Here is a 12,101-nt window from a genome sequence, read left to right as displayed (position 1 = left end):
TACAGCTCACCTGAGGCCACACAGCAAGGTCTCAGGTAGAAGAGAGAAAATGCAATGGCCTGGCATTCTCCTTTTATCAGACTTGAGGGCGGGGGCCTGTGTTTCACAGGCTTATTCTTTATTGGTGGATTTCAGACATAAGAGTAGGAATTTTGAAGTATGGAGAAATCAACCGTGTTTCTAAAATAAAGGGGCTTCAGTCAGAAGAGGTGGCCTGGCTCTTCAGTCATATAGCTGTTAATATGTTTACTCTGGTAGCCATCTTTGCAGTGGATGCCTCTTTGAAATGGATGCCTTGGCCATCAAACCTTTTAATTTTATTTATTTTTAATGTTTATTTTTGAGAGAGAGACGGCACAAGCAGGAGAGGGGCAGAGAGAGAGACACACACAGAATCCAAAGCAAGCTCTAGGCTATGAGCTCTAAGCACAGAGCCCGATATGGGGCTTGAATTCATGAACTGTGAGATCATGACCTGAGTTGAAGTCGGCTGCTCAACCAATTGAGCCATCCAGGCGCCCCTTAAATAAACTTTTTTTAAAAAACTAAAAAAAAAAAAAAAAAAGACGATACGAGGACAGCTCTGAGACAGCATCAGTTGTACAGACATTTGCATTATAGAGGTCCCAAAGGAAACACAGAGGTAGAAAGCTTATTTGGAGAAATTATGAATGAAAAGTTCCCTAACCTGGGGAATGAAACAGACATCAAGGTCTAGGAAGGACAGAGAGCCCCAAAAAAGATGAACCCAGCAACGCCCACACCAAGACATGTAGTACTTACCATGGCAAAAAGTAAGGATAAAGAGAATTTTTATTATTTTTTTAAATTTTTTTTAACGTTTATTTATTTTTGAGACAGAGAGAGAGCATGAACGGGGCAGGGTCAGAGAGAGGAAGACACAGAATCCGAAACAGGCTCCAGGTTCTGAGCTGTCAGCACAGAGCCCAACTCGGGGCTCGAACTCACGGACCGAGAGATCATGACCTGAGCCGAAGTCGGCCACTTAACCAACTGAGCCACCCAGGTGACCCTAAAGAGAATTTTTAAAGAAAGAGATGAGAAAACCATTATATATGAGGGAAACCCCATGAGGCTATCAGCTGATTTTCAGCAGAAACTACAGGCCAGAAAGGAATGGCATAATACATTCAAGGTGCTGAAAGGAAAACCCCTACAACCAAGAATACTATACCCAGCAAGGTTATCATTCAGAATAGGAGAGAGTTTCCAACAAAAATAAAAGTTAAATGTACTTAGAAGAAATGTTAAAGGGAACTCTGAGTGGAAAGAAAAGGACCTAATGAGAAGTAAAAGGGAAAACTTTTAACAAGTAAAAGTAAACATACAATAAACATAATTGATTATCACTTGTAAAGCCAGTATAGAGGTTAAAACAGAAAATACCAATTATATCTATAAACATTAGCCAAAGGACTCAAAAGATGTCATATACATACATAAATATATACATATGTTTACATATGTATATGTACATATATACATCATATACATAAAATGAGGGAAGGGGGAGTAAAAATTTACTGCTTTTAGAATGTGTTTGGACTTAACTAATCATCAATATAGACCACTATATATGTAGGACGCTATATATTAATCTCATGGTAATCAAAAGGAAAAACTTATAGATACACAAAAAAACAAGAAGGAATCCAAACGTAACACTAAGTAGAAAGATAAAAATCACAAGGGAAGAGAGTAAAAGAACTACAAAAACAATCAGAAAACAACAAAATGGGAGTAAGCACATAGCTACCAATAATTAACTTTAAATGCAAATGATCTAAGTGCTCCAATCAGAAGACATAGTGTGACTAAACTGAATGGAATGGAATGGAATGAATGAATAAGACCCATCTGTATATTGCATATAAGAGGCTTCAGACCTAGACATACATTCAGACTGAAAATGAAGTGGAAAAATATGTTCCAGAGGCTCCTGGCTGGCTCAGTTAGTGGAGTGTGTGATTCTGGATCTTGGGGTCATGCCTTTGAGCCATATGTTGCACATAGAGCTTACTTTGAAAAAAAAATATGTTCCATGCAAATGTTAAGTAAAGAAACATGCTGGGGTAGCATTACAAAATAGACTTTAAAACAAGCACTATAATGAGACAAAGGAGGACGTTACATAATGGCAAAGATACCAATTCAGCAAGAGGATATAGCAGTTGTAAATATCTATGCACCTGGCATAGGAGCACCTAAATATATAAATATTAACAGACGTAAACAAAGAAATTGACAGTAATATGATAGCAGTAGGGGACTTTGCCACCTCACATATCAATGGATAGATCATCCAGACAAAATTATTAAGGAAATGGTGGCTTTGAATAATACATTAGGCCAGATGTATACAGAATAGTCCATCCAAAAACAGACTATACATTCTTTTCAAATGCACATGGAACATTCTCCAAGATACATCACCTGTTAGGCCACAAAACAAGTCTCAGTAAGTTTCAGAAGATTGGAATCCTATCAAACATCTTTTCTGACCACAATGGTATAAAATTAGTAATTAGTTACAAGAAAGCAACTGTACAAAAACACAAATGTGGTGGCTGACAATGCTACTAAGCAAGCATTGGGTCAATTAAGAAATGAAAGAAGGGGCGCCTGGGTGGCTCAGTCGGTTAAGCGTCCGACATCGGCTCAGGTCACGATCTCGCGGTCCGTGAGTTCGAGCCCCGCATCGGGCTCTGTGCTGACAGCTCAGAGCCTGGAGCCTGTTTCAGATTCTGTGTCTCCCTCTCTCTCTGACCCTCCCCCGTTCATGCTCTGTCTCTCTCTGTCTCAAAAAATAAATAAACGTTAAAAAAAAAAATTAAAAATTAAAAAAAAAAAAAAGAAATGAAAGAAGAAAATTTAAAAGTACCCAAAGAAAATAAAAATGGAAACAATGCTTCAAAATCTTTGGGACATAGTAAGAGTAGTGCTAAGAGGGAAGTTTATAATGATACAGGCCTACCTCAAGAAATGAAAATTTCAAATAAATCTAATCACACATCTAAAGCAATTAGGAAAAGAAGAACACAAAGCCCAGAGCTGGTAGAAGGAAGGGAATAATAAGGACCAGAGCAGAAACAAATGAACAGGGACTAAAAAAATAGAAAATATCAATACAACCAAGAGCTGTTTCTTTGAAAAATTAAAAATGAAGAACCTTTAGCCAGACTCATCAAGAAAAAGGACTTAAAATCAGAAATTGAATGGGAGAAGTAACAGCTGGCCCCACAGAAATAGAAAAGATCATTAAGAGACCGGAAATACTATATGCCAACAAATTTTATAACCTAGAAAACATGTATAGAATTCTGGAAACATACGTCTTCCAAGACTGAGTCAGGAAGAAATAGGAAATCTGAAGAGATTAACACTAACAGAATTGTATTGGTAATCAGAAAACTCCCAACAAACAAAAATCCAGGACCAGAATGCTTTACAAGGGAATTCTACCAAACATTTGAAGAGCAGTTCAGGGCACTTGGGTGACTCAGTCAGTTGGGCAACTGACTTGGTATCAGCTCAGGTCATGATCTCACAGTTGTGACATCAAGCCCTATGCCAGCCTCTGCGCTGAGTGGGAGCCTGCATGGGATTCTCGCATTCACATACATATTCTCTAAATAAATAACCATTAAAAAAATTTTTTTTAATGTTTCTCTCAAGAATGAATAAACAGAGTGCAAGCAGGGGAGGGGCAGAGAGAGAAGGAAACACAGAAACTGAAGCAGGTTCCATGCTCTGAGTTGTCAGCACAGAGCCCGACATGGGGTTTTGAACTCATGAACTGCGAAATCATGACCTGAGCTAATGTCGGATGCTTAACTGACTGAGTCACCCAGGCACCACAATAAATAACCATTTTTTAAAAATAAAGAAGAGTTAATACCTATCCTTCCAAAACTCTTCCAAAAAGTAAGGAAAAAAGAAAAGTTCCAAATTCATTCTAAAAGGCCAGCATTAATGGGGCACCTGGGTGGCTCATTTAAGCGTCTGACTTCAGTTCAGGTCATGATCTCACAGTTTGTGAGTTCGAGCCCCACGTCAGGCTCTGTGCTGACAGCTCAGAGCCTGGAGCCTGCTTCAGATTCTGCGTCTCTCTTTCTCCCTGAACCTCCCCCACTCACATGCTGTCTCTGTCTGTCTCTCAAGAATAAATAAACATTAAAAAAATAAATAAAAGGTCAGGATTGATGATGATGATGGCGGCAGCCAGCATTACCTGGATATGAAAACCAAAGACACTAACAAAACAAACCCGTGAACCATAAGGCCATTATCCTTGATGAATATAGATGCAAAATCCTCATTATTAACAAACAGAATTAAGTAATACATTAAAAGTATAATTTGCCAAGGTCAAGTGTGATTAAAAATTCCAGGTATGCAAGAATAAACAAAATTAAGGCTAAAAGCAATATGATCATGGCACAAAAACACACATAGATCAATGCAACAGAATAGAGAACCCAGAAGTGGGCCCACAAACATATGGCCAACTAATCTTTGGAATATCCAATGGAATAAATATCCAATGGAATAAAGACTGTCTCTTCAGCAAATGGTGTTGGGAAAACTGAATAGCGACATGCAGAATGAACCTGGACCGCTTTCTTACACATACACAAAAATAAACTCAAAATGGATGAAAGACCTAAATGCAAATAGGAAGCTATCAAAATCTTGGAGTAGAAAGGAGGCAAAAACCTCTTTGACTGTGGCCGCACCAACTTCCTACTCAAATGTCTCAGGAGGCAAGGGAGACAAAAGCAAAAATGAACTTTTGGGACCTCATCAAGATGAAAAGCTTCTGCATGGCAAAGGAAACAATCAGCAAAACTAAAAGGCAATCGACAGAATGGGAGAAGATGTTTGTAAATGACATATCGATAAAGGATTAGTATCCAAAATCTATAAAGAATTTATCAATCTCAGCACCCAAAAAACAAATAATCTAGCGAAGAAATGTGCAAAAGGCATGAATCGACACTTTTCCAAAGAAGACATCCACATGGCTAACACATGTAAAGATGCTCAACATCACTCATCATCAGGGAAATACAAAGCAAAACCACAATGAGATACCACCTCACACCTGTCAGAATGGCTAAAATGAACAACTCAGGCAACAACAGGTGTTGGCAAGGATGCAGAGAAAGAGGATCTCTTTTGCACTGCTGGTGGGAATGCAAACTGGTGCAGCCACTCTGGAGAACAGTGTGGAGGTTCCTCAAAAAATTAAAAATAGAACTACCCTATGACCCAGCAATTGCACTACTAAGTATTTATCCATAGGATACAGGAGTGCTGATTCATAGGGGCACATGTACCCCAAGGTTTATAGAAGGAAGCACTGTCAACCATAGCCAAAGTATGGCAAGAGCCCAAATGTCCAACTGATGAATGGATAAAGATGTGATATATATATATATATCTCCACACACACACATATACACAATGAAATATTACCCAGCAATCAAAAATAATGAAATCTTGCCATTTGCAACAACATGGAACCAGCGTGTATTATGCTAAGCAAAATTAAAGAAATACAAATATATGACTTCACTCATATGTGGAATTTAAGATACAAAACAGATGAACATAAGGGAAGGGAAACAAAAATATAAAAATGGGGAGGGGGACAAAACATAAGAGATTCTTAAATGCAGAAAACAAAGGGTTGCTGGAGGGGTTGGGGGGTGTGGGGAAGGGATAAATGGGCAGGGGGCTTTAAGGAGGACACTTGTTGGGATGAGCACACTAGGTGTTACATGTAGAGGATGAATCGCTGGATTCTGCTCCTGAAATCATTATTGCACTATATGCTAAGTTTGATATAAATTATAAATAAAATTTAAAAGATAAAAGCAATATGGTCATCTCAATAGATGCAAAAAGAAGTATCTGACAAAACTGAACATTTGCTCATGTTAAAGACTCAAAGTGGGTTTAGAGAAAACATAATGTAATAAAGGCTATATATATGAAAAACCCACAGGTCACATATTAAATGGTGAAAAACAAAGTTCTGAGATCAGGAATAAGACAAGTATATCGTCCTCACTGTTTCATCAACATAGTACTACCTGGAAGTCCTATCCACAGCAGTCCGACAGGAAACATAAATAAAAGGCATTCAAATTGTTAGAGAAGAGTAAAATTAACTATTTACAGATGATATACTATATATAGGAAACTGTAAAGGTTCCACCCAAACCTATTAGAATAAATGAGTTCATTCAAGTTTCAGGGTACAAAATTAGTATACAGAAATATGTTTGCATTTATATATGCTCATAATGAAGTAGCAGAAAAAGAAATGAAGTAAACCAATTCCATTTACAATTGAGTCAAAAGTATAAAATACCAAAGGAGACATACAGATGGCCAAGACACACATGAAAAGATGCTCAACATCACTAATCATAAGGGAAATACAAATCAAAACTACAATGAGATATTACCTCACACCTGTCAGAATGGCTAAAAACAATACAAGAAACAACAGATGTTGGCAAGGATGCAGAGAGAGGGGAACCCTCTTGCATTCTTGATGGGAATGCAAACTAGTGCAGCCACTCTGGAAAACAGCATGGAGAGTACTCAAAAAACTTAAAAATAGAATTACCCTACAATCCAGCAATTGGCATTACTAGGTATTTACTCAAAGAATAGAAAAATACTCATTCAAAGGTATTCATGCACCTCAGTGTTTATAGCAGCATTATCTACAGTAGCTAAATTAGAGCAACAGCCCAAATGTACACCGACTGATGAATGAATAAAGAAGACATGGTGTAGGGGTACCTGGCTGGCTTAGTAGTACAGCATGTGATTCTTGGTCTCAGGGTTGTGAGTTTGAGCCCGATGTTGGGTGTAGAGATTATGTTAAAATTTTTTAAACTTTTTTTTTTTTTTTTGAGACAGACCGTGCAAGCAGAGGGGCAGTGAGAAGGAGGGAGGGAAGGAGGGAGAGAAAAACAGTCAGTCAGTGTGAGCAGAGGGGCAGTGAGGGGGAGAGAGAGAGAGAATCCCAAGCAGGTTCTACACTGTCAGCACAGAGCCCAATGCAGGGCTCGAACTCCCAAACTGTGAGATCATGACCTGAGCTGAAACCAAGAGTCAGATGCTTAACTGACTAAGCCACCCCAGGCACCCCAGTTTTTTAAACTTAAAAAAAAAAAGATGTGATATATGTATATACAGTGGAATATTTCTCAGCCATTAAAAATGAAATCTGCAAAATAAGATCATTTAGTACCATATGATTTAACTCGTGAGATTTGAGAAATAAAACAAGCAAAGGGAAAAAGAGAGGCAAATGAAGAAATAGACTCTTAACTATAGAGAACAAACTGATGGTTACCAGAGGAGGGGATGGGGTTGGAGGGATGGGTTTAAATAGGTAGTGGAGATTAGTATACTTGTGATGAGCACCAGGTGATATATGGAATTGTGGAATCACTATATTGAGCAATTGGAACTAATAAATCACTATGTTAACTGAAATTTTAATAAAAACTTGTTTGAAAAGTGTAAAATACCTAGGAATAAGTTAAACCAAGAAGGATAAAGACCTATACTCTGAAAACTATAAGACATTGATGAAAGAAATTGAAGGTAAAGCAAAGAAATGGAATGATCGACCATGCTCATGGCATGGAAGAATTCATATTGTTAAAATGTCCATACTACCCAGAGCAATCTACAGATTCATTGTAATCCCTATGAAAATACCAACAGTGTTTTTTCACAGAATTGGAACAAATAATACTAAAATTTGTATGGAACCACAAAGATCCCATGAAGATTGTCAAAGCAACCTTGAGAAAGAACAGAGCTGGAGTATCACAATCCCAGGCTATAAACTATTCTACAAAGCTGTACTCATCAAAACAGTATAATACTGGCACAAAACGAGAAACATAGATCAAAGGAACAAAATGTAGAGGCCAGAAACAAACCCACACACACTTCAGTGGTCAATTAATGTACAATAAAGATAACAAGAATATACAGAGAGGAAAATACAGTCTCTTCAAAATGGTGTTTGGAAAACTGTACAGCTACATGCAAACGAATGAAATGACCATGTTCTTACACCACACACAAACATAAACTCAAAATGGATTAATGACCTAAATGTGAGACTTGAAACCATAAAACTCCTGAAAGAAAACAGAGGCAGTAATCTCTTGAACACAGGCCTTAGCAACTATTTTCTGGATATATCTCCCAGGCAAGAAAAACATTAAGTGAAAATGAATTATTGGGACTACATCTAACTAAAAATCTATCGCACAGTAAAGGAAACCATCAATAAAATGCAAGGAGAATCTAGTGCATGGGAGAAGATACTTGCAAGTGACATTTCATACAGGGTTAATATTTAAAATGTATAAGGAACTCCTAAAACTCAACAACAACAAAAAATCTAATTTAAACATGGGCAGAGTCCCTGAACAGACATTTTTCTAAAGACTTACAGATGGCCAACAGACACAAAAAAATGTTCAACATCAATAATCATCAGGGAAATGCAGACCCAAACCACAATGAGATATCACCTCACACCAGTCAGAATAGCTGTCCTCAAAAAGACTGGAAATACTAAGTGGTGACAAGGATGTGGCAAGAAGAGCGCCCTTGTGCACTGTTGGTAAGAATATAAATTGGTGTGGAAAATTGTATAGTGGTTTCTCAAAAAATTCAATAAAAACAGAACTAATATGATCCAGTAATTCCACTGCTGGGTATTTACTCAGGGAAAGTGATCAAAATTTTAAAATGTATCTGCACCACTATGTTCACTGCAGCATTATTTATAGTAACTAAAGTATGGATGTAACCTTACTGTCCATCAGTAGATGAATGGAAAAAGATTTGGTATATGTGTTACACACACATACACACAATGAAATATTAGTTGGCCATAAAAAATGAAATCTTGTCATTCATGACAGCACAGATGGACCTAAAGGATATTGCTAAGTGGGATAAGTCAGAGAATGGCAAATATTAAGTGATTTCACTTACATGTGGAATCAGTGAACACAAAACAGAGTTTCATAAACACGCAATACAGATTGGTTGCCAGAACAGAGGATGTTGGGAGATGGGCATGATACATGGGGGGGGGGGGGGGATTAAGATTAAAATTTTTAGTTACAGGGCACCTGGCTGGCTCAGTAGAGCATCTGACTCTTGATCTCAGGGTCATGAGTTCAAACCCCACACTGGGTGTGGAGCCTACTTTAAATTTATAGTTACAAATAAGTCAATGGGAATGAAAAATACAGAGAATATAGTCAATAATATGGTCATAATTTGGGGGACAGATGGTAAGTATAGTTATCTTTGGCATCGTATGCAGTACAGAATTGCTGAATTGCTATATTCTACCCCGAAAACTAATATAACATGGTATGTCAACTGTGCTTCAATTAAATACACACACACAGACACAGTCTTGACAATTCTACTAGGACACTCTACCACTTCGTCATTCACAGTTGTTTGCTGTAGGTTTCTCACTGTTTTTAATAGCCATTATATTCCTGTATTTCATAGTTTGAGACTGTATGCCTATGAATTTAAATATTCTTCCTGTATCATCTGAAATGGCCTTATTTGTTCACTGATAAAATTCAGATACTTAAAACTGCACCTTGCTCATGATAGGTACATAATAAATATTTGAATGAATTAATACAGGAGTTTACTTTCTAACAAATATGGTAATTTCACTTTTCTTCCAGCTTTATTAATATATGTAATAATGTGTAAGCTTAATGAGCACATGTTGATTTGATAGACTTCTATGTTGCAAAATGATTACTTACAGTGTTAGTTAACACCCACATGACTTCACATAATTATTTCTTTTTTCGTCGTGAGACTATTGAAGAGTCTCTATCAACAACTTTCAAGTGTGTAGTACAATAGTATTAATTGCAGTCACCATGCTGTAGAACCTATTCAGAACTGGAATAGGTTTGATCACATCTTACTTCTCAAAATCCACAACACTAACCTCCTGGAAAAGCTATCCAAGAAAACGTTCATGTCCCGGATAGATCACACTGAGTTTAACAGATATAACACTGCAGTCTGACAAGTGGACCCCTAAATTGATCTCTGTCTTGCCCTGATCTTTAAACTGTCTTTGTAAATGTTCTATCTTGTTCCCACCACATAAGGCCTGGAGGTCACATCCAAGGTGTATACCCTCTTAGGACCCATTAACCATAACTTCTCTCATAAGCAAGGCAGCACTGATAATATAATATTTAAGCCTAAACTTCCATAAAAAACAATCTTTCAAGATAGCTATACTTCTGTTCACTGTTCTCATTACTTCTGTTCTGGGTGCTTTCATTTTACAGGCTGGAGGCCCAAACCCTGGAGGTAGTTTATTGTTTCAACCAAAGAGCAAATGCTGAGACCCATATCCAAGTAGTTATCTGCTGGGAAAGGATACCCCAGGCCCACATCCCAAATGGCATCACCCATGCACAGAATCTCATTGCTGGCAGGGATACTGGCCTAAGATGACATCAGTCCCTCCAAAGATCTCCTGAATAGAAATGACTTCACCCAGTTCATGAGCTTCTGCACCAACAATATCCGTGGCTGACCCTCCTAATGCAGAAAGTAGACAAAGGACAATTTTGCTGATCTTCTTTTGATATTCTGTTTTGTTTCTGAGCTGCTTGCAGTCTGCTTAGCCCATTGTCCAGTCATACCTGCATTCTGCCAAAACATACCCCCACACTGCCATGCTTGTAGAGGAATCTGACAGAAAACTATTTGTGTCATTCCAAAAATAACTTTTTTCAGGAGATAACCTCACTCCTATTTGTCTGCCTCTTAACCCTGTGGGAAGAAGACCACTCTCCAGCACCTTCTACAGCAGCCCTCCACCTTTCCACCATGACCTCCTGCCCTGCATCACCAACCACAAAATACTAATCTTTACATCTGTTTTATTATCATTAGCTCATGGCCTCCAACAGTGTAACTGCCAAGCTTGCCGCCTTGAATATTGTCAAATGCACACTTTATAAGTCCACAAAGATATTGTTAGAGTCCACAAAATAATTTCATATCTTTACATAGTACCTACCAGATTTAGTAGAGACCTTGGTTATGGGCTAGCCTACAAGGACTTCTTATACTCCCGTAATGTTTTCCATGTATTCCATGGCAACTTAAGCCATACTCTCGGATAATCACCACTACCATCACCCCAAAGTTTCCTTACTATCAAACCATCAAAAGATCAATTGCCTTAATCATGTTCTCTTTTGCTCTGTGTTTATGATGCTTTGACACTTTAGGGATCAATCTGTCCAGGAAGATACTGCTCCTTCAGGTCTGGTTAATCCCAAAAGATAGTAAACAACTTGATCAGGAACACTTCTTTCTTGTGGACACCAAATCATCCAGTATCCAATATCCCCAACCTCCTTTAACTCTTACATGCAAAGCCAGTATTTCTCCTACCTAAGTCAACCCAGGGCCAGATACCAGAAAACTAGATACATTGCCTATGACCCAAAATCTGGTGGCATCAGTCAAACGCCAATTCTGTTCAGCCCTACCTTGCTCTTTCAGTGGAAACCCAATGAAGACTGTGGCCTGTGTTTTCTCCTTTCTTCAGACCAATTCTGAACCCTCAAGGGGAGTCATGCTGTCTACCCTTTGAGCTGTGGTAAACTTTTCTTTCAGTGTTTTTAATCTCCCTGTGTCTTTATTCAGTTACTTTCAGAAATTGAGATCAAGGCACCAATCTACCATTTCTTTGCTTTTTTCATAAGTTTTACTACCTATGTATAGATCCCAAAGCAAAGTATTTCCCTCCTTAGTTGATTTTTGAACTATATATAAAAGCTTTTGTTACTGAGTCATTCCTTTGTTATTTTATTAACTCACTGTGTATTAATGTTCAAACTTATTAGGTAATTACAATGTTTTTCCAAAGTGTTTGTGCAATATCTCTGTGGTTTAATTTGCCTTTCCCTATTACTGATGGTATGAACATCTTGTCAAGTACTATGGCTATTTGT

The 12,101-nt window shown here is 37.9% G+C and overlaps 2 long non-coding RNA genes across 12 annotated transcripts in view; one reads left to right on the top strand and one right to left on the bottom strand.

Moving 5' to 3' along the window:
* Nucleotides 1-12,101, bottom strand: part of LOC128314957 (uncharacterized) — a 39,792-nt gene that overhangs the window by 3,530 nt on the left and 24,161 nt on the right. The window lies entirely within an intron of this gene.
* LOC106979035 (uncharacterized) overlaps nt 1-12,101 on the top strand; it is a 42,783-nt gene that overhangs the window by 17,620 nt on the left and 13,062 nt on the right. For 7 of the 11 annotated variants that reach the window (XR_008297295.1, XR_008297294.1, XR_008297290.1 and 4 more), the window contains one exon: nt 10,419-10,710. The exons of the other annotated variants lie outside the window; for them this stretch is intronic. This is a non-coding gene — a long non-coding RNA (uncharacterized LOC106979035). Of the gene's footprint in view, nt 1-10,418; nt 10,711-12,101 lie in introns of those variants that run through there. 11 annotated transcript variants of the gene reach the window in all.

The sequence above is a fragment of the Acinonyx jubatus genome, chromosome A2, assembly GCF_027475565.1.
Source record: "Acinonyx jubatus isolate Ajub_Pintada_27869175 chromosome A2, VMU_Ajub_asm_v1.0, whole genome shotgun sequence".
Taxonomy (NCBI): Eukaryota; Metazoa; Chordata; class Mammalia; order Carnivora; family Felidae; genus Acinonyx; species Acinonyx jubatus.
Note: the sequence above shows the minus strand (reverse complement) of the source record. Positions and strands in the feature narration are given on the sequence as shown.